Genomic DNA, 22,744 nt, shown 5'->3' with positions numbered 1-22,744 from the left:
TAACTATTAACCCATTCCATAAATGTAGAAATGATCATAAATTCAGACAAAGGTTGATACACTAAAATGGTCCTTGTTGTTTTAAACCTAAAGATGAAAGGTTAAAAGAATTACGGTACATCCTTTTGATGGAAATATTATACAATTATGATGATGATCATATGAAATTTTAATGACGTGGGATGTTACTCTTATTGCAGTGCTAATTGCAAAATCTATAATTGTGCCTTAGATCATGGCAATTATTAATTTTTGTACATAAATAAATTTATTAGGGCATGCTCTAATATGTGAACATTGACTCACTGAGATTCCCTGTAATGTGATGCAATTACAGATGATTCCATTTTCTTTTATACATTTTCTCTAGTTATAAATTGTATATGATGAACAAATGTTATTTTTATTTACTAGAAAAATCTGCAGAAAATCTATGATGCAGTCAGGAAAAATTTTTTCTGGGTCTCAAACAAATCAAAACTCCCTTTAGTTTATTATTTATAGCAGGGGATGGAAGAAGTCATATCTTACAAAATATTCTTTCTCTAGGTTTCTTTCTGTTCCAACATCAGTCTGACATCTTGCAACAATAATTAAACTAAGGTCATACAAACTTTGACCCAGACTACACCTTACTTTTAACCTGAGGTAAGCAAAATATGGGGGGATATGATTAAAAGCCAGCAATGTCTGAGTGCTGGAAGTGGTCCTTTTAAAATTGCAGATTTACAAATGAGCCGTAGATGGCCTTGTAGATGGCCACTTTGATCCCCGTCACTCAAGCACATGACCTCACTTTCCCCACCAGTTCCATCACTTGAACTCATTAAAATCAGAACAAAGCAAAAGTAACCAGCAATGACCATAATAAACAAGCTTGTAGACAACCCATGAGTTCAAATACAGAAGAGGATAGTTACTTAGTAAAGGAGAAGTAGGCTAGGGAGATTAGCTGGAGAGGAGAGAGGAGGTTGGGCAAACTTTTTCACAAACTGACCCTCCCAGAGTGGCCAGAAAGATCTAATTCCACCTTAATCTCAGTCACAGAGACCCCACCTGGAGATGCGTTTGTATAACCATCATCTCTTCTTGATGAGACGCCAGCATACTGAAGACCAAGGGATCATATGCCTCACAAGAGGCTACATTCAATCCTTTAAGGGCTTTCCCCCCTGTAGGAATGAGGTTCTGAACTGTGTTGGGCTGGCTGTGTATACAAGAGCTTTTGTCCACAGCTTGAGATATCCTGGAGCCTGAAAATAAGGAGGAATAATTGCTTCCCTTTAATTATTTTTCTCTTCCTACCTTTCTTCACTCTGCTGGCTGCACCTGGAATGCCTTTCCCTTCCACTGGGTCCCTCTTCTTTTGTTCATTCATTTCAGCATCACTTCTGCATATTTGGAACACCAACTATTTGCTAACCTCCCCAAGTGCTAAGCTCATTAAAGCACAGAGAATTGAATAAGATGCAGTTCTTGCCTTCACACAACTCAATTTTGTGTTATTGGTACATTCGCAAATAAGTTTAAATGTTACTGGAGTTTCAGTTTCTTCATGCTTTGTGAGTGTGGAGAAGAGATCAAGCCCTCCTTCTCTTACCTTTTGAAGAACACATCCTGTTGCTTTTCCTCCTCCCTCACTGAATGCTTCTTTTTATGGGTATAATGGTCTACCATTTCCTCCCTACGTGGTGTCTCCCAGGCACTTCAAACTCAACACTTCCAAAATACACTCACTTCTCCCCACTTCTCTTTAGCTCGTGAAATGCCCCTGCCAGTCTCCTAGACACTCACGTCAGAAACCTGGGACTTTTACTTATGCCTTGTTCTTGCCCTCGGTGTTTAAAACAAAGCCATCTCCATTTTTGATGGACTTGACCCGCCTTGACATAGTTCCACAGGGAATCTCCATCTCTCTGTCCACAGTAACATTGCCCTAGACCTTGTCTCACAGCTTCCTGAACGGACATCTGCCTGTGTTTATTTCACTGATAACACACTATTACTTGACTCCATTTATGTTATGTCAATGTATTTTTTCATAGACTTAAAAAAATTTTAATTGACTTATAATTAACATAAAGTATTATATTATTTTCAGGTGTACAGCATAGTGATTTGATATTTTTATACATTATGAAATGATTACTGCAATAGGACCAGTAACCACCTGTCACCATACAAAGTTGTTACAATATTATTGACTATATTCTCTATGTGTACATTACCTCCCTGTGACTTATTTTTCTTATAGATGGAACTTTGTACCTCTTAATCTCCTTCATCTATTTCATCCATCCTCCTTCCCCCTCTCCCCCCTGGCAACCACCAGTTTGTCCTCTGTGTCTATGAGTCTGTTCTCTTTTGTTATGTTTCTTCATTTGTTTTGTTTTTTAGATTCCACTATAAGTAATATCATAGGATATTTGTTTTTCTCTCTGACTTATTTCACTTAGCATAATGCTCTCCAGGTCCATCTATTTTGCTGTAAATGGCAAGATTTCATTCTCTTTTATGGCTGAGTAATATTCCATTGTATATATGTATAACATATCTTCTTTATCCATTCATCTATGAATGGACACTTAGGTTGCTTCCATAGCTATTGTAAATAGTGCTGCAATGAACATATGGGTACATATATCTTTTCAAATTAGTGTTTTTGTTTTCTTCAGATAAATATCCAGAGGTGTAATTATTGGATCATATGGTAGTTCTATTTTTAATTTTTTGAGGAACCTCCATACTGTTTTCCATAGTGGCTGCACCAGTTTACACTCCCACCAACAGTGCACAAGGGTTCTGTTTTCTTCACATCCTTGCCAATACTTGTTTCTTGTCTTTTTGTTGATAGACATTCTGACAGGTGTGAGGTGACATCTCATTGTGGTTTTTTTTTTTTTTTTTTTTTTGCGGTACGCGGGCCTCTCACTGCTGTGGCCTCTCCCGTTGCGGAGCACAGGCTCCGGATGCGCAGGCTCAGCGTCCATGGCTCACGGGCCCAGCCGCTCCACGGCATGTGGGATCTTCCCAGACCGGGGCACGAACCCGTATCCCCTGCATTGGCAGGCGGACTCTCAACCACTGCGCCACCAGGGAAGCCCCTCATTGTGATTTTGATTTGCATTTCCCTGATGATTAGTGATGCTGATCATCTTTTCATGTGCTGTTGACCATATGTATATATTCTTTGGAAAAATATCTATTAAGGCCCTCTGCCCATGTTTTAAATGGCCTGTTTGTCTTTTTGATATTGAGTTGTAGTTCTTTATATATTTTGGGTATCAATACCTTGTTGGATATATCATTTGCAAATCTCTTTGCCCTTTCAGTAGGTTGCATTTTCATTTTGTTGATGGTTTCCTTCGCTGTGCAAAAGACTTTTTAGTTTAATGTAGTCCCATTTGTTTATTTTGTCGCCCTTTTTTTGCCCTGCCTGAGGAGACATATCCAAAAAAAATATTGCTAAAGACTGACGTCAAGGAGGTTATAGCTTGTTTTCTTCTAGGAGTTTTACGATTTCAGGTCTTATATTAAGTCTTTAATCCATTTTTAGTTTATTTTTGTACATGGTGTAAGAAAGTAGCCCAGTTTCATTCTTCTGCAGGTATATCTAAATGCATGGCCTTTTATTCCCTTGTATTCAACATACACTCTCTCTCTTCGTTGCAGCTCACTTTCATGACTGCTCTCACTGCAGTCTCACCTGGTTCTTCCTGAGATTTCAGGCCAATGGGCACATCCTCAGGAAAACCCTCTCTAACCTCCTACCCATCTCCTCTATAAGCCAAATCCTTATCAACGATTTTCATAGCACCATGCTCTTCTCTTATACCCTTCCCAACTTTTTCTTTTTTTTTCTGTTTTAATAATACTTTTCCATTTTTAAGTTTGATTAGTGGCTATCTCCCCCCAAGTATGTATGTTTGAAGGGGCAAGGAGCTGGATTTCCCCTCATTACCATATTTCCTTATTGCATTTAGGAGGGCCCACCACACATAGTACATCCTCATAAAGTATTTGTAGAGTGAACACATAAGTGAGTGAATGAATGAATGAGGAAAGGAAAGAAGAAAGATCTGCAGAGTTTATGGTCAGAAAGAATTTTAGTTCCAAAATACTGCCACTAGATGGCAGCAATAACCAGCAGCAAAGTAGTCGAAGCCTCTGAATTCTTGGGTTTCAGGTGGTTTGGATTTTCCCGGCTTCTCAGGGGTCGTACCCTTTCCCATGGGCCTTTTTTCATCAATCTCTATTAGACATCCCTTATTGACATGGTTAATCCGGATGTGTGAGTGTATTTGGCGACAAGTAACGGAAACCTCCAAAACAGCGGTTCCGCAGTGGGTGGAGAGGCATATATATTTTAATATAAACGTCCAGGGCTGGTGTAGCTGTTCAGGAAAATCCTCAGCAACCCAGGCTCCTTCTCAGCTTCAGTGTGACCCTTGAAGAATAGGGCAGAGCAAGAAGAAATAAGAGATGCCCACCATGTGGACTTCCGCCTACCCCTCTGGGACAGAAGGGTCTTATTGCCAACCCTCCCCCCACCACCGACTGCTGGGGAGGCTGGGAAGTGGGTTGGTTTTTTACTTTCTGATTATGGAAATAATCGAGATGCATAAAGGAGAGTGAGCGAAAGTCAGGCATTCCTGTAGGCAATAGGTGAAAAAGTCCCTGGAAACAACAAAGAGGTTCTGGAGAAGGATTTAGAATGAATGACAGGAAGGAGACATAGGAGCCAAGAACAGCATCTATGGAAAAAGTGTTAATAAAATGTATAGTTTACCTAAAAGGCTGAACTGACTCTTGTTGCTTTCATCTTCACCCAGCAAACTCCTATGTGTTTCTCAAAATTCCAATTCAGATTGGGGGGTCACCTTTTTCAGGAAGTCCTTCCAGGCTTCTCTCTCCTTTTCCTCCCCTCTGGGTTTTTTAAGGACAATGTAAAACCAAAGATTTTAAGTTGTTTTTAATAGTGGCACTGAGGAAAATAATAATGTTTAACAAGTGCTTACCATGTGCCAAGCACTGATGTCAATGTTTTATATTAATTAGCCTTTCCAAGAACTCTATGAGGTGTGTACTATTATTGTTTGTGTTTTAAAGAAAGCAATATTGAGGTTGTCACACAGCTAGGAAGTGGTGGAGCCAGGATTCGCATAAAGGCCAGCTGACTCCTGAGTCTACATTTTTAACCACTGTCCCTATGCTGCTTTGAAGAACAATTTGACAACACTGATTTTCACAGGGCTCCAAAATGATGCAATGCACCCCATGAGTATACAAGAGGGTCCTAGTGGGTAAGGAGGGGAAATACTAAATTTTTCTTATTTTGATTTATTTTTTATATCTCATATCTTTAATTTCTATATCTGCATATATTTAGTAAAGTACGTAATACTTTATGTACTATAACTCTTTTCCAAAATTTATAAATAAAAATTTAGGTACATAGTTTAGAGCTCTCTGGATTAGAGCTGCTGGCTTAAAAGCGTGGGACCAGTGAATAGAGTGGTGCAGTCTGAATGTACATGTATTACCAGGTGTCTCCACCAGGGGGTGCATTCATGGGAAAACAGACTTGTGCTTAGAGATTGCATCATTCTGTGTGGGTGTAGTGAGGGCTCTGAACATACTCCCCACCTTCCTTCTGCCCACTGGATGCTTCTTACCCACCTGGCCAGTCCACTCACCTGCAGGCTTTAGGAAATCACTAAAGAAGATGGCCTATCACAGCCCAGGGAAAATGCTGAAGGGCATTCCTATCCCTCATCTCTCCCTACACCCTCCTCACCTTGAAACTCAGCTCAGGCATCACCCCTCCTACCTTCCCAACCATGCTCCCTCCCTCCCTCTACCACACCCTCACGTCTGGAGGAACTCATGCCTCTGCTAGGGTGCCCTTAAAAGCTCTGTTCATGTCTCACACGTGGCACATGCCACTGAGTACAGAGATCTACCTGGCTGGACAGTGACCCCTTCAAGATCAGGGGTCCATGTTTTCTCTCTGTCCTGACCCTCAGCACAGCGCCTGGGCGAGGAGGTGCACAGTAGATAACTATTCGTTGAGAAATGACTTTTCAGAGTCAGGTCGTTCTGCTTTCAGGCGACTAGATGTGTAGCCGCCTCACCAGCTGAGTTAAGGCGTGTGTACACAACGCTCACCCTCGGCATAGCAGCAGCTAGTGAGTTTCTTTCCCATCCTCAGAAGCAGATTTACTGCGACAGTAAGGAAGCTAAAGCTTCAGGTCCCCTCACTTGCACAGGCCCCTTCCAAAGGCCCTGCATGGGGCCCTTCACCATCGTTTCACAAGGTCATGTGTTTTTGTAAAATTTGCAAAAGTAAGATGTCTTCACCACAAATGGTTAAGATCGCTGTGTCACTCCATGCCACCTTCCCCTCTGGCCCACTTCCCTTTTTGTAGAGTGACCCTGGAGTGGCTGCAGGCATTCTGGGAACCAAGTAGGTTAAGTTGAGAATACATGTAGTTTTGGGTTAGTGGGATACATTTACGCACTTGCAGTCACTTCTGTGTGTGGTTAGGTTCTAGCTAGCCATTCAAGTTGGGAGTAGTTTCCAGGAGTATTCCTATGTTTGGCTCCTGACTCACGGGCATCTTGACACAGTGCAGGCCAGCTGTCCCACGGTGACTTGAATGTGTTCTCTGGTGCTGGGCACTGGAAGGATATGGGCCATGGAAGAGAAACCAGGTTTCAAAAGTAAGAGATCAGTAACTAGAGTGCAGAAAATTCTTTTAATCTTCAGACAGGTACAATTTTAAATGTAGGATTTGGTTCTTGACAATGTCTGGTTAAAATGGAATTTCTCTCCTGCTAGGAATATACTCAATAATGCAGCACATATAATCATAAATACACCATACATTAAAAAAATTTTAAGAGTAGTGTATCTAGCCCAGAAAAAACTGTAATTGGCAAAGATACATGCACCCCTATTTCATAGCAGCACTATTTACAATAGCCAAGACATGGAAACAACCTAAATGTCCATCAACAGATGATTGAATAAAGAAGATGTGATATATATATATACACACATACATACACACAGTGGAATACTACTCAGCCATTAAAAAGAATGAAATAATGCCATTTGCAACTACATGGATGGACATAGAGATTATCATATGAAGCGAAGTAAGTCAGAAAGAGAAAGACAAATACCATATGACATCACTTATATGTGGAATCTAAAATACTACACAAATGAACATATCTACGAAACAAAAACAGACTTACAGATATAAAGAACAGACTTGTGGTTGCCAAACTGGGAGTTTGGGATTAACAGATGCAAACTGCTATATATAGGACAGATAAACAACAAGGTCCTACTGTATAGCACAGGGAACTATATTAAATATCCTATGATGAACCATAATGGAAAAGAATACGAAAAAGAATATATATGTATAACTGAGTCACTTTGCTGTACAGCAGAAATTAAACACAACATTGTAAATCAACTATACTTCAGTAAAATTTTAAAAAGAGTATGGTACCTAGTGAAAAATCACATTCAACACAAGGTCAACTCACTAAGACACACTCTTCCAATTTAAAAACACACAGTACTCATTAAACTGCCTGAATGGGAGAGTTCCTGGCTGTCCAGTGGTTAGGACTCGCTGCTTTCACTGATGTGGCCCAGGTTCGGTCCCTGGTAGTGGAACTAGGATCCCACAAGCTGCACAGTGCAGCCAGGAAACAAACAAACAAACAAACAAAAACTGCCTGAATGGAAGAGCAAAGCACAAAGCTACAGGCTCATGTCCCAGCCTCCCTGTCTTAGTCATTCTACATTCACCCTCCAACCTCAGGAGTATTCCACTTTATTGGTTTAGATCTCATTTTGGTAGCATAGAGCAAAAGCATAAAGAAATATCCCACAAGAAGAAACTGGCTCTAGGACAAGAACACTGCCCTTAGTCATAAGAAGGGAAGGAATGAAAGGGCAGCCTGGCTATCAGATGGTGGCAGCACGGTCAGTAGCAGCAGGCAGCAGGCAAAGACACACACCCTACGGTTAGGCGTCACCTTAGCCCTCCTTTGAGTTTCCAAAAGAATCACCTGTCACTCAACCCATTTGTCTTAAGTAAGCCTAATAGGAAATCTCTGAAAATGTGATTGGATCCTTTTTTTAAACCAAGTGGTTGCTGACTGAGGATTTTCCAAAATGTAACATTTCTTGTGTAAATCAAAATAAGAAAAGAAAACTCCAGCATTACATTTCCCTATGCCAACTACGTCAGTGCAGCTCAAGACAGAAAATTAAATAGGACAGGGCCAAAACACACTTTTCCCATAAAAACTCCTCTCTGGGCCATGAATGGCCCCGGACACTTACCCACTACATTTAGAACAAGTAGGGACTGCTTTATTTTCTGTAATTCAACTTAATTTCTAACTTCAAGGTTCCCTTCCTCCCAACTGATAGAAAATTAAACTCATTCCTGGAGATCTTCCCACTGAGGATTAGGCCATAGTTTTGGAGACCCTCCTGACACCTGGAACTTTGACATGATTTCAAAATCATGATGATGCCGAAGTATTGGGTAACGAGGTTTCAGCTGCGACTACGATTGTCTGCATCTGCCTGGCCTCCTGGGGCTCCCACCGCACTTGGGTGGGTCAGGGGACTTTGGGGGAGCCTCCCTGTCTTTTCATTTGCCCAGACAAACCCAGGGGCCATTCTGGAATGTGGGGGCTGTTTCCCTCTTCACCCAGGACCTATAGCACCTTTCTCCTCTCTCATTTCCCCGATCCCAAATTTTTGCAGAATTTCCCTTTTTAAATCTTGCCCCCAGGCTTCCTGCTGATGGAAGAAATTTTCACATACCGAGGTAAGAGGAAGTCATTCTGGCTTCTACATTACTTAAATTGAACTTTAACATGCTACCTAGAACAGCCTGTTTTGTGGCTTATCAAACATACATCATACATCTTCTTCGACAAATAAAGAAAAGGGTGCATTGGCCAAAAGTACAGAATGTTGATTTTAAAGATAAAGATGAAATGCCTCCCTTCCTGGGATGGCTGTGTTAGTCCTCCTTCAGTGATAAGCCTCCCTTCCCAGGTGCCAACGCCATAGGGGCTCGCTGTGTACGTGCTGATCTGACCTTGTTGAAACCTTGAAGGAATGGACCCCTATCATGTTTTTGGGTTTTTTTTTTTTTTTTTTTTGCGGTACGCGGGCCTCTCACTGCTGTGGCCTCTCTCGTTGCGGAGCACAGGCTCCGGACGCGCAGGCCCAGCGGCCATGGCTCACGGGCCCAGCCTATCCACGGCATGTGGGATCTTCCCGGACCGGGGCACGAACCCATGTCCCCTGCATCGGCAGGCGGACTCTCAACCACTGCGCCACCAGGGAAGCCCTCTTATTCTGTTTTTTGACTTGGGAATTAGGTATACTAGAACCCACTTCACAGTTGTTGGGAGATTTACAGGAGAGGACAGTGCCGAGATGGCCACAGGGGTTTAATATCAACGAGGGGAGGAGAGCACATCTGTGGAGAGGCATTCCCAGTCTGCACCTGATCAGTTCACAGGGCGCCAGGGGGAGATCCCTGGGGCAGCCCCCAACCCTGCCCCCCGGGGGCTCCATCCCAGGAAATGGCACTGCCACCTGCCCAGCTTTTCAAGAACAAGCTGTAGGAGTTGTCCATGCATCTTCCCTTTCCCAATCCTTACAACGATCCTTCAGCAGGTTCCATTTGTTCTAGGTTCAAAACATACATACCTTGTGTCCTCAACTCTCCATCCCCATTGTCTTCAGCCTAGTTTAAGTCACCAGCACCTCCTGCCCAGATTCCTCTGGCCTTAAACTGGAGTCCCCATTTATACCTAGAATTCATTCTCTAGGCAGCAACCACGGCTCTCATTTTAAAACACGTCTAATCATGTCTCTCCCCCAACTTAAAACCCTCCAATGTCTTCTCATTGCTTTTAGGATAAAATCTAACTTACATGCTCCACAAAGCCCAGCATGATCTGACTACTGCCCAGCTGCACAAAACGGTCCCAGCCTCTGCTGTCTGTCAGCTCTTATATCAGCTTTTTCTCTTGGGGATGCTCTTCCTCAGATCTGCACATGGTTCCCTCCTTCTCATCCTTGAGTCTCAGCTCAAACATTACTTCCTCATTCAGAGAAGCCTTACTTGCCCATCTTGATTAAAGTGTCTTTTCCAAGTTGCATTTTCTCAACATCATGCTAATTTCCTGAGTGCATTCTCATAACCTGTTATCTTCTTCATTTGTTCATTACTTTTATATTGTGTATTTTCATTTCTTTCCACCAAGTCAGAGAGTTTGCTTGTCCTGTTCATCACTGTATCTCTCAGTGCTTAACACAGTGATCAGTACATAATAAATATTTAATAAATGCTTCTTGAATGAATGAATATACAAATAAAGGAACCCATAAATGAATGAATGATTAAATAAATGATGTTTACTCTTGCTAACTTCCCATTGTCCTAAATCCAGCCCTGGACAGGAATCTCTTGCTCTGTTCTGCTAACTGATGTATATTGGGATAGGGTGGCCTGTTGAGAGACTCAGCCCATGAAAGGGGGCACTCAGAAGGAATCCAAGGACACAACCTGCAAGCACCAGAGATTTATCTTAGAATACTTCCTAAAGGGTCTCTTGACCGGAAGAGTGCACTCCAGACAATAAGGGGCACTGGCAATGCTGGAGCATCAAAGCTCCATACAAATGAATCCACAAGTTGCAGGGTTGGGTGACTGAGGGGCTACAGTGTCTGGTATGTGCACCTGGAGGAGAACATTCAGGTGTTTTGATGGTGCTGGTTTCCTGGGCCAGCCTGAGGAAATCAGTGGAAGAGGTGGCAAGGGGCAGCCCAGTTCAGTGTGGCTGCCCACAGAAGCACTCTACTTGGTAGCTCAGAACTTCTAATGGAAAGGCTTTCCATCTCTACTGCTTACATAAAGGCAGGCAGAGTCAAGGAGCGACTAAGGAACCTAGCCCAGCACCTGCAGGGCAGGGAAAGGTCTACAGGTCCCCTAGTTTACTATCAAATGAGCGTTAAACATGATTCCTCTTATTAGTTAAGCAACACTCTTCTTCTTTTACATGGAATGCATTAAGAAAACCTTACATCCACACATATATGGTCAACTAATTTTCAACAAAGATGTCAAGAATACACAATGGGAAAAAGATACTTTCTTCAATAAATGGTGTTGGGAAAACTGAATATCCACATGCAAACGAATAAAATTGGACCCTTACCTTACACCATATACAAAAATGAACTCCAAATGGATTAAGACTTAAATGTAAGACCTGAAACCATAAAATCCCTAGGAGAAAACTCCTTGACATTGGTTCTTGGTAATGATTTCTTTGGATATGACATTAAAAGCATAGGTAACAAAAGCAAAATTAAACCAGTGAGATTACATCAAACTGTAACTGAGCAGGACCCTATGGAGCCTTCCTGGAACAGACTGCTCCCCCACCCCATGTCCTCTGCCTGCCTCTTGTCTGTACAAAAAACTTTAGCCAAAGAATACATTTAATCAGAAAAATGAGAAAATACACAAACAAAGGAAAGCAGTCAAGCAAGACAAAATAATAATAGTTTAGCTATTAAACAAAGTCAAGGACCTTTAGTTTCTCCTCAAGGACTATAGATACTATTCTGACCCATATACTTTGAGCTGTTTTGCAGATATTGAAACCCCCCAGTAGAAGAAGCTAACTGTATGCTGACCACAAGCATGTAGACTCCAAACCAGTTAAAACCAGAAGGACTAACTAACCAGAGATTTATGGCTCAGATAACGTTCCAATCACAATCGAGACATGACAGCTACTTAGAACCATGTGATGGAAATAATCGTCTATGAAAATAGAAGATTACCCCCTCCCTAGCACATAGCCCTTTCCTCTTTTCCCTATATAATCTCTGAACAAAACCTGGGGATTTGGGAGAATTAGTTTTTTGGGACATGAGTCCACCTTCTCCCTAGGATTGCCAGCATCCTCAATAAAGCTATCTTTCCTTTTACCCAACACTTGTCTGTCAGTGTTAGATTTATTGATTTATTTATTGTTTTATTTATTTTTGCCATGCCATACAGCTTGTGGGATCCTAGTTCCCCAACCAGGGATTGAACCCAGGCCCTCAGTGGTGAAAGCGCAGAGTCCTAACCATTGGACCACCGGGGAAGTTCCACAGCGTTAGATTCTTGAGCAATGAGCAGCTGAACCTGAGTTCAGTAACAAAACTAAAAGTCTTCTGTACACCAAAGGAAAATATCAACAAAATGAAAAGGCAGTCTATGGAATGAGAGAAAGTATTTGCAAACCATATATTTGATAAGGGGTTAATATCTAAAATATATAAGGAACGTTTACAACTCAATAGTAAAACAAAACAAAACAAAAAGCCAAATATCCCAATTAAAAAATTGGTAAAGGAACTGAAGAGACATTTTACCATAGAAGACATTCAAATTGTCAGTAGGTTTATGAAGAGGTATTCAAGATCACAAATCATCAGAGAAATGCAAATCAAAACCACAATGAGGTATCACCTCACACCTGGTAGGATGCCTATTATCAAAAAGACAAGAGACGGGCTTCCCAGGTGGTGCAGTGGTTCCGCCTGCCAATGCGGGGAACATGGGTTCGAGCCCTGGTCTGGGAAGATCCCACATGCCGGGGAGCAGCTAAGCCCGTGTGCTATAACTGAGCCTGTGCTCTAGAGCCCGAGAGCCATAACTGCTGAAGCCCGTGTGCCACAACTACTGAAGCCCACGTACCTAGAGCCTGTGCTCCACAACAAAAGAAGCCACTGCGATGAGAAGCCTGCGCAACCCAGCGAAGACCCAATGCAGCCAAAAGTAAATAAATTAAAAAAAAAAAAGAAGACAAGAGACAACAAATGCTGGCAAAGGTGTGGAGAAAAGGGAAACCTTGTACACTGTTGGTGGAAATGTAAACTGGTACAACCTCTATGGAAAACAGTATGGAGTTTCCTCAAGAAATTAAAAATAGAATTACCATATGATCCAGCAATCCCACTTCTGGGTATATACTGAAAGGAAATGAAATTACTGTCTGGAAGAGATATCTGCACCCCCATGTTCACTGCAGCATTATTCACAATACCCAAGATATGGAGACAACCTAACTGTCCATTGATGGATGAATGGATAAAGAAAATGTGATACACACACACACACACACACACACACACACACACACACACACACACACTGGAATATTATTCAGCCATTAAAAAGAAAGAAAACCTGCTGTTTTGACAACCTGAATGAAGCTGGAGGGCATTATGCTAAGGGGAATAAGCCAGACAGAGAAAGACAAATACTGTATGATTTTACTTATAAGTGGGATCTAAACAAACAAACAAAGGAGAACTCATAGAAACAGAGAATAGAATAATGGTTGTCAGGGGCTGGGAGGTGGGGGAAATGGGGAGATGTTGGTCAAGGCGTATAAACTTTCAGTTATAAGATGAATAAGTTCTGAGGACCTAATGTATGGCATGCTGACATAGTTAAGAGTATTGTATACTTGAAATTAGCTAAGAGTAGATCTTATGTGATGGCGCCAAGAAAAAAAAAGTATATGAGGTGATGGATGTTTTAATTAATTTGTTTGTGGGAATCCTTTCACAATGTAGACATATATCAAATCATCATGTTGTACACTCTAAATATATTACAATTTTATTCATCGCTATTTCATACCTCAATGAAGGTGAAAAAAATCCTTAAACCCTCTAGGCTTCTATAATAGTTTAAACAATTAATGAAACAATGGTCCAGCCAGGAACTGCTAAATGTCAACAGTTTATTTTAATGAAACCCCCAAAGGGCCTCTCAGATCCTTATCTACTTACCACATGCAAAGTGATACATTGTTCCTAACCCTTAATAAACAATTTATGTAAACTGCTGAGCCCCAAAGGCATTCTAAACACCTAGATTTTACCCTAGTCTCTCCAGAGAGGAGGGAAACCGCCTAGGAACTCCAGCCAGTTAGGTTCCAGCAATTTACAAACACATACCTGGCAGAAAACATAGCAGTTCCTGGATTTCACCTTACTTTATGAAAAAATGTCTTCCTATTCCTTTCCCCAACACTTTTTGTTGCCTTTCACATTTCTAAGATGCTCCAACTATAATTTATATGGCTTACATGACCACATTCAATTTTTTTTTTAGTTCTCCAGGTTATACTTAATGTATATTTGTTATACATGCCTCTCTACAACTTGTATGGCTTTATGTATCCTTTAAGGTTCCCAAGGCAAATACAATTAAGTTCCAATTCATATGAACTGTTAAATATCTATCAGCAGATAATATTCTTGCCACATTCTGAAGAATGTTCTATAATAAATGTAGTGGGTGGAATAGTGTTCTGTCTCTCACTCATGTCCACTTGGAATCTCAGGATGTAACCTTATTTGGAAATAGGGTCTTAGCAGATGTAATTAGTTAAGATGAGGTCATACTGGATTAGGGTGGGTGCTAAATCCAATGACTACTGTCCTTATAAGAAGAGAAGAGGATGCACAAAGATTCACACAGAGGAAAGAAGGCCATGTGATGATGGAGTCAGAGACTGGAGTGAAGCAGCCACAAGCCAAGAAACCCCAATGATTGCTGGAGCCCCAGAAGCTGGGAAGAGGCAAGGACAGGTCCTTCCTTGGAGCCTTCAAAGGAAGCAGGGACCTGTGACACCTTGATTTCAGACTTCTAGCCTCCAGAGCTATGAGAGAATGAATTTCTGCTGTTTTAAGCCACCAACATTGTAGTCATTTGTTCCGGGAGCCCTAGGAAACTCACATATATAATAGGAAACCTAGACATACAATCTTCTATAAAATAGAAACTATCTTCAACATCGCTTATTCATTCGTTTGTGCAGCTACTCCACTGTCATTTTTGTGTTCCGATGGGAAGGGGCCCTGACCTAGGTCTGGGGAACATGTGGATTACAGGTGAGTTTCTCTCCTCGGGGTCCTTAGAAGACCCACGCTAGGGTCAAGGGCCAGCTTCATGGGTGTGCAGCCTGTGCAACAGCACATGGCCGGGGGCTTAAAATAGCCCTGTTCTTGGTTTAACACTCTGCTTTGCTGTCTTGAAATTCTTAATAATTTTCTATCAAGGGACCCCTCATTTTTCATTTTGCACTGAGCTCCACGAATTATGTAGCTCATGATCACCAGAATAGATACAGAATTACTAATGTTACCAAAAGGGTAGAGAGGAGAACCCATAATCGGAGGGGATGTTTCATTAAGGCAGCCAGGTGGGATGAGGTCCTTAAACGAGGAGTTTGTTCACAAAGTTCCTGTGCCAGGAGGTCTTTAGGGCGGCGGAAAGGTGTGTGATTGAGAGGACAGCTAAATGGACTTTGATCGTGCTAGCACCAAAAGGATCACTAGGGGGTGCTCAGGGAGAGGATGACAGAGAGACGAGGGTCAGATCCCGAATGGCCTGTGGGCAGTGCAGAAGGCCTTGGATTTAATGCAGAATGTGATGGGAACCACGCAAGATATTGACCCCCATCAAGGTCATATCCCCCAGGTTTGTTCCTCCAGGAGTTCAGCTGAGCCATCCTGTGCTCAAAGATCCAGTCCTCTCAGACTTGTACATCTTTTCTCATGTGGTTACACCAGGAAATGATCGAGAATCAATCCTCCTTTCATGTGTTTACTGCTTGTTTTCCTGAGTCCTAACAAATTACATGAATAACAATATGTGTTCAGAGTCCATCAGGACTTGCTAGCCTGAAATAGGATGGTCCAGGAGGACCTTCTGGTGAAGCTCCCTGGACTTGGCCCCTCTGGTGTGTCCAGATTGGTCATCTCTATAGCAAGGTTCATGCAACACAGGAGATTCCTAATCCCCAGAACTTGTGAATATGTTACCTTACACAGTAAACGGAAATTTGTGGGTGTGATTAAGGATTTTGAGATGGGGAGATTTTCCTGGATTAGCTGGGTGGGCCCAGTGTGATAACAGGGGCCCTTAGAAGAGGGAGGTACATGGCTCAAAGTCAATAGTAGGAGATGTGAAAACAGAAGCAAGAGGTTGGAATGCTGTGAGGAAGGGGCTGGAATGTAGGTGGCTTCTAGAAGCTGGAAGAGGCAAGGAAATGGATTCTCCTTTGAAGTCTTCAGCCCTATCATCAACTCGATCTTAGATTCTGACTTCCAGAACCATAGGAGATCAAATTTGTGTTGTAAGCAACTAAGTTTGTGGTACTTGTTACAGCAGCAGTAGGAAACTAATGCAGACCTTTAACAAATATTTTAACTCATGCTTTGTGAAGTTCTATCTTTGTGTATGTTTATAATGTATGTAATACAGTGGTACAATACTATGTGCATATCTAGTTTAAAAAGAAGTGAATATACATATATTGGGGTCCTCAATCTGAATGATAGATGTGTGCCTAATTAAAAATTTTTAGACCTCTGGGATAAAGTAAGGGTTATAGCAGTCTACATACAATATAAGTTCATATAATTACATAAATTAATTATAATTAATATAAATTCTCAATGCAACTCTACATGTACTCAATAATCACAAAAGAAAGAGAATATTGTAGTTAAGCAGCTAGCAATATTTTCCATACATTTGGTGGTTGCCTTAACATAGCTTAAAAAAGCAAAAGTTTAAAACAAGAAAATTCTCTGTTCTAGCCTGTTCTCTTGGTTGTTCTCTACAGTTCTCTACAGTTCTCTACAGGCTGTAGAGCACGTGCCTGGACTTATAATCATATGATGCTGTCATTGCCCACCCATATAGGTCCCCAGACAACTATTTCTATTAAAAATCAGTTTTAGGGGGGCTTCCCTGGTGGCACAGTGGTTGAGAGTCTGCCTGCCGATGCAGGGGACACGGGTTCGTGCCCCGGTCCAGGAAGATCCCACGTGCCACGGAGCAGCTGGGTCCGTGAGCCATGGCCACTGAGCCTGCGCATCCGGAGCCTGAGCCTCGCGACGGGAGAGGCCACAACAGTAAGAGGCCCGCGTACCGCAAAAAAAAAAAAAAAAAAAAAAAATCAGTTTTAGGGACTTCCCTGGTGGCACAGTAGTTAAGAATGCGCCTGCTGATGCAGGGGACACGGGTTCAAGCCCTGGTCTGGGAAGATCCCACATGACGCGGAGCAACTAAGCCCGTGCACCACAACTACTGAGCCTGCACTCTAGAGTCCGTGAGCCACAACTACCGAGCCCGCGTGCCACAACTACTGAAGCCCATGTGCCTAGAGCCTGTGCTCCGCAACGAAGAGTAGCCCCTGCTCGCCGCAACTAGAGAAAGCCCCGCGTGCAGCAACAAACACCCAACGCAGCCAAATAAATAAATAATCCGTTTTACTACAATGATGCATCACCTCACACCAGTCAGAATGGCCATCATCAAAAAGTCTACAAATAATGAATGCTGGAGAGGGTTTGGAGAAAAGGGAACCCTCCTACACTGTCGGTGGGAATGTAAATTGGTGCAGCCACTATGAGGAACAGTATGAAGGTTACTTTAAAAACCATATGATCCAGCAATCCCACTACTGGGCATATATCCAGAAAAGACAAAAACTCTAATTCGAAAAGATACAAGCACCCCAGTGTTCATAGCAGCACTATTTAATAGCCAAGACATGGAAGCAACCTGAGTGTCCATCAATAGATGAATGGGTAAAGAAGATGTGATATATATACAATGGAATATTACTCAGCCATAAAGAAGAATGAATAATGCCATTTACAGCAACATGGATGGACCTGGAGCTAATCATACTAAGTGAAGTAAGTTGGACAGAGAAAGACAAATATCATATGATATGGCTTATATGTGCAATCTAAAAAAAATGATACAAATGAACTTATTTACAAAACAGAAACAGACTCACAGACATAAAAAACAAACCTATGGTTACCAAAGGGGAAGGGGGTGGAGATAACTTAGGAGTTTGTGATTAACAGATATACACTACTATATATAAAATAAACAAGGACCTACTGTATAGCACAGGGAACTATATTCAATATCTTGTAATAATCTATAATGGCAAAGAATCTGAAAAAGAATTATATATATATATCTGAATCACTTTGCTGTACACCTGAAATTAACATAACATTGTAAATCAACTATACTTCAATAAAAAAAATTTTTAATCAGTTTTAATTCACCCAAGGATGTTATAGTTGTTTTGAAATATTGTTGATGCCAAACTCATTTTATCAGACATCATTAAATAGGGTCAAGCATTAGTATTTTGGGGATATATCCTAGAAAAATCTATTATATTTTCATCCAAGCACATTGCCTTGTTTGATTTTAAGGAAAATAATTATGCAAATAGTCATATGTTTAGAAAATTTTCTGTAACTTTAAAAATAATTTTCAGGCTTTTAAAAAAGGTAAAGTAGATAGTTGGCCAGACCAGAAGTGAAAGATAATATTAATAGCAGGAATAAATAAATTTATAATGTTCTGAAAGGCACTGTTCTAATTACTCTATATTTATTGACTCATTTAATCCTTAGAGCAACCCTAGCTGGTAGTGGTAAATTATACTGCCATTTTCTCCATTTTTATAGATGAGTAAATGAAGGCTTAGGAAAGTTAAAGGACATACCCAAGATCACACAGCTAGAGGAGACCTGTGTGATTCTGCATCCTGTTAGTCTGGTTCTATAGCTTTTGCTCTCAACCATTGCACTATGCTGCACAACCAATTAACAGAGAAACAAATGAAGATGTAAGCTACGGGGGTTTTTTAAGTTAATTTTTATTGGAGGATAGTTGATTTACAATGTTGTGCTAGTTTCTGCTGCACAGCAACATTAAGCAGTTATACATATACATATATCCACTCTTTTTAATTAATTAATTTATTTTTGGCCATGCGGCATGCGGGATCTTAGTTCCCAGACCAGGGGTTGAACCCACGCCCTCTGCAGTGGAAGCGCAGAGTCTTAACAACTGGACCACGAGGGAAGTCCCTATCCACTCTTTTTTAGATTCTATTCCCATACAGGTCATTACAGAGTATTCAGTAGAGTTCCTGTGCTACACAGTTGGTGCTTATTAGTTATCTATTTTATATATAGTAGTGTGTATATGTCAATCCCCATTTCCCAATTTATCCCCCCCCAAGTTTTAAGCACATGAATATCACTATTGCCCCCACTATCTGTCTAAACATTCACTCAGCTGCATCTTTGCTTCCTAAAAGTGTTGCTCATCTTTTCTGATGCAGCCAAATCTGTCTCTCTCTGGCTTTTCCCCAATTATTCTATCCTCTTTAACCACCTAGGCAGTGAGCAGCACCACACACTGATCACGTATTCTATTTTTATCCCCAGGGTTTTTGCCATCAACATGATATGCAAACAACATGCGTATGGGGCCCCTACTACGTACACTGAGATAATGACCGTGAAATATGGCCAGATGCATATAATAGCACTTAACCTCCAGCCAACTTATAGTTTTTTGTGTTTATCCTAACTTCTACCTCCCCATACCCCAACAAGGGTATGAGCTCTTTGAGGGAGTGACTGTGCCTTTTCTAGGCATTTCTTTATGTCCTTTAGATAAAAACTATAGGCTTGCCATTTCCCAGATTTCCTGCTGTCCTGCTCACTGCTCCTATGTACTTTCACTCCTGACTGCCTGAGCAGCTGGTCGGTGGACTTTGTGGGACCAGGGGCCACCTGTTACCCATGGCCTCTGATTGGGGGAGGGTCCTGAGGTACAAAAATGCTTACTCTATCCCCCCTCACCAAGTGGTTATGGGGTCGGGGGGACAGATGAGACTGAGCTCTTGGGCTCTTGAGTCACAGAGCCCTTTGAGAATGGCCCTCTCCAGAAAAATGTACATATAATCTAGACTCTGCCTGTAATTTCAGAGGAGTCACTTCTGGACTCCAGAATTTCTTCCACTTCTACTTCTTCCAGGAGACACCCCACAGACCCCAGGTTATACATACCTGATGTGCATGAAAACAAATTATAAATGAAAAAGACTAACTTTGGCAGAGGCTGTTATGAATATTATTTCCCAGGAGCCAGATAAGTGCAAACTAAAGTCTCTTAGTCCCCTTTCCTGCCATCAGAGTGCTGATCATAGGCGTTCCCCATGCCTGCTGTCTCTCTCCTCTTCTCCCCCAATCCAGTCTCAGCATCCTGCTTGGGGATTTAAACAGTGGCTGTGTATCAAAGGTTTGTTTTGCAAGGAAACCTGGCCTAGTGATAAGCCCTAAGAATCTTGTCATATATTAAAATATATGTAATGATGTTGAAAATCAAGTAGCAGTCTGGTAGCTTTATTTATTATGGGCCCAACTGGAGTTTATGGGCTAGCTTGGAAACAATATATTATATATTTATATGACATTTACTTATGAATATTACATAATTATAATAGTCATGAGTTTATATTGTATATTAATAATATATTTCTATTATCATCTCTACTTATATAGTTATTTCTAAAGAAACATACACACATATTTCTATAGAAAACTATGTTAAGAAAACAGAAACCTTTGTGAAACAACCTGTTTGCAAGTTGGGGTTTTCTTATCCTGCTTTAAAAATTTTGAAGACATGTCATTGAATTTAATACATTCTAGATGATTTGTCCAAATTATCCAGAAATGGGAGGAATGGAAAATACAAAATCCCTCCCTCAAGGAATTGATAGAAAAGTAGGAATCTGATAAATGCTTATTGACTTATAATGCACGGACCTTTGAAACCTGGATAACCTGGCTGCTTAATATGTCACCCTTCCTGATATGAATTAGACACCAAAGGGTAATGATTGCAAAGGTGCCTAATTAACAATGAAGGACTACTTCAGAATATGGGGTTCATTAAGTACAATTTAATCATTAAGACAATGTTTCTTGTACATGCTTTCTGGAAAAATACCTAATCATTTCATTCTGTCTTAATCGCCATCTCAATTATAGATTATATTTGAACTTACGTACCAATGTTTACTCAAAAGGAAGGGAGCAATGTTATAAATAGAAACAATAAATTATTTACCCAGAGCTATTCAGAAAACAGTAATCAAAACTGGAACTAGGCTTCTAAACACAATGTCAGTATTTAAATATTTCAAGGTCAAAGTCAAAGTAAAGGCTTCCCTGGTGGTGCAGCGGTTGAGAGTACGCCTGCCAATGCAGGGGACACGGCTTCGTGCCCCGGTCCAGCAAGATCCCACATGCCGCGGAGCGGCTGGGCCCGTGAGCCATGGCTGCTGAGCCTGTGCGTCCAGAGCCTGTGCTCCGCAATGGGAGAGGCCACAACAGTGAGAGGCCCGCGTACCGCAAAAAAAAAAATTTCTAGCAGTAGCTGCAATTAAGATATTTTTAGCAGTAGCTGCAATTAAGATTTAACAGAACTGTTCAGGTCTGGAAAATGTCATAATGTCATAAACTGAGTATTGAAATTGATTAAGAAATCCATAATCATTAGGGTTTTGGGAGACAGGCAATGGAAAGAACGTTTTTTTGGGTCCCTACTGTGAGCCTGGTTCTCTATGATCTTTACATAAATTGTCACATTTAATTCTCACAACAACCCTGGGATGTGGACTTTTTTAATTCCCATGTTATAGATGAGGAGACAGAGGGGAAATAATTCGCTCTAGGTCACAACAGCTAGTAAGTGGCAGAACTAAATTTCTTTTAAGTGCAAAAAATAAACTGCAGAGAAAATTACAAAGGAAGACAGTTATAATGAATGATAGTAAAATGTTGCATTGATTTCCTTTTGCTGTAAAAAAATTACAACAAACCTAATGGCTTAAAACAACACAAATTTATTATCTTACAGGTCTGGATGTCAGATATCCAGAACTGATCTTGTGACACTAAAATCAAGGTATTGACAGGCCTACATACCTTCTGGAGGTGCTCGGAGAGAATCTGTTTCCATGTCTTTTGAGCTTCTAGATGCTGCCCATATTCTTTGACTTATGGCATCCAGTGAGCAATTGCATCACTCTGATTCCATGGTCACAACTCCTTCACTCTGATTCTCCTCTCTCCCTTTTTCCTTGTTAAGGACCTTTCTGACTTGATGGGCCCACCTGGATAACCCAGGATAATCTAATCGTGTTAAGATCCTTAATTTAATCACATTGGCAAAGTTCCTTTTGTCGTGTAGGGTAACATATTCACATTCTGAGGATTAGGATATGGACATCTTTGTTATGTCCGTAACATAACATAATATAACCATTATTATGTCTACTGAAAAGTTATAAAAACAAATTTGTGATATAGTAATGTATATGATTCTTCAAGAATGTATTAAATAACATGGTCCATGTTGGGTCCAATAACTACTACTATAATGTTGAAGTAATGTTGAGTATAAATAATATTTTGAGATATCTGCAAAAATGATAATATGATATAAAACATCTATGATTACTACTGTGTGATCAATGTTAATGATACTGTGGTTTGTTGCCTCTATCCATAATTGAAGATACTGCTAAATTTCAGTTAGAGGTTTGTGACAATAAAGATGTAATTTTTTCCCATTCAGGTTTATGACTCCTTGAATTCTATCCATGGACTCCAAGCGGGGAGGGGAATGGGCAGGAAAACCTCTGCACTGAACCAATAAGCAAAATTCATCAACAGTCAGTTTTGAGTCATGATGATATGTGTCTA

The 22,744-nt window shown here is 41.0% G+C and overlaps 1 protein-coding gene across 6 annotated transcripts in view; it reads right to left on the bottom strand.

Annotated features, from left to right (window-relative positions):
* Nucleotides 1-22,744, bottom strand: part of TRMT12 (tRNA methyltransferase 12 homolog) — a 64,729-nt gene that overhangs the window by 12,927 nt on the left and 29,058 nt on the right. For 4 of the 6 annotated variants that reach the window (XR_012327013.1, XM_073794239.1, XM_019932026.3 and 1 more), the window contains exon 3: nt 6,522-6,681. The exons of the other annotated variants lie outside the window; for them this stretch is intronic. The gene's annotated coding sequence lies outside the window, so the exon portion shown is untranslated. The remainder of the gene's footprint in view (nt 1-6,521; nt 6,682-22,744) is intronic. 6 annotated transcript variants of the gene reach the window in all.

The sequence above is a fragment of the Tursiops truncatus genome, chromosome 17 (assembly GCF_011762595.2).
Source record: "Tursiops truncatus isolate mTurTru1 chromosome 17, mTurTru1.mat.Y, whole genome shotgun sequence".
Taxonomy (NCBI): Eukaryota; Metazoa; Chordata; class Mammalia; order Artiodactyla; family Delphinidae; genus Tursiops; species Tursiops truncatus.
The sequence above is the reverse complement of the archived record's forward strand: the minus strand, read 5'-3'. Positions and strand labels throughout refer to the sequence as shown.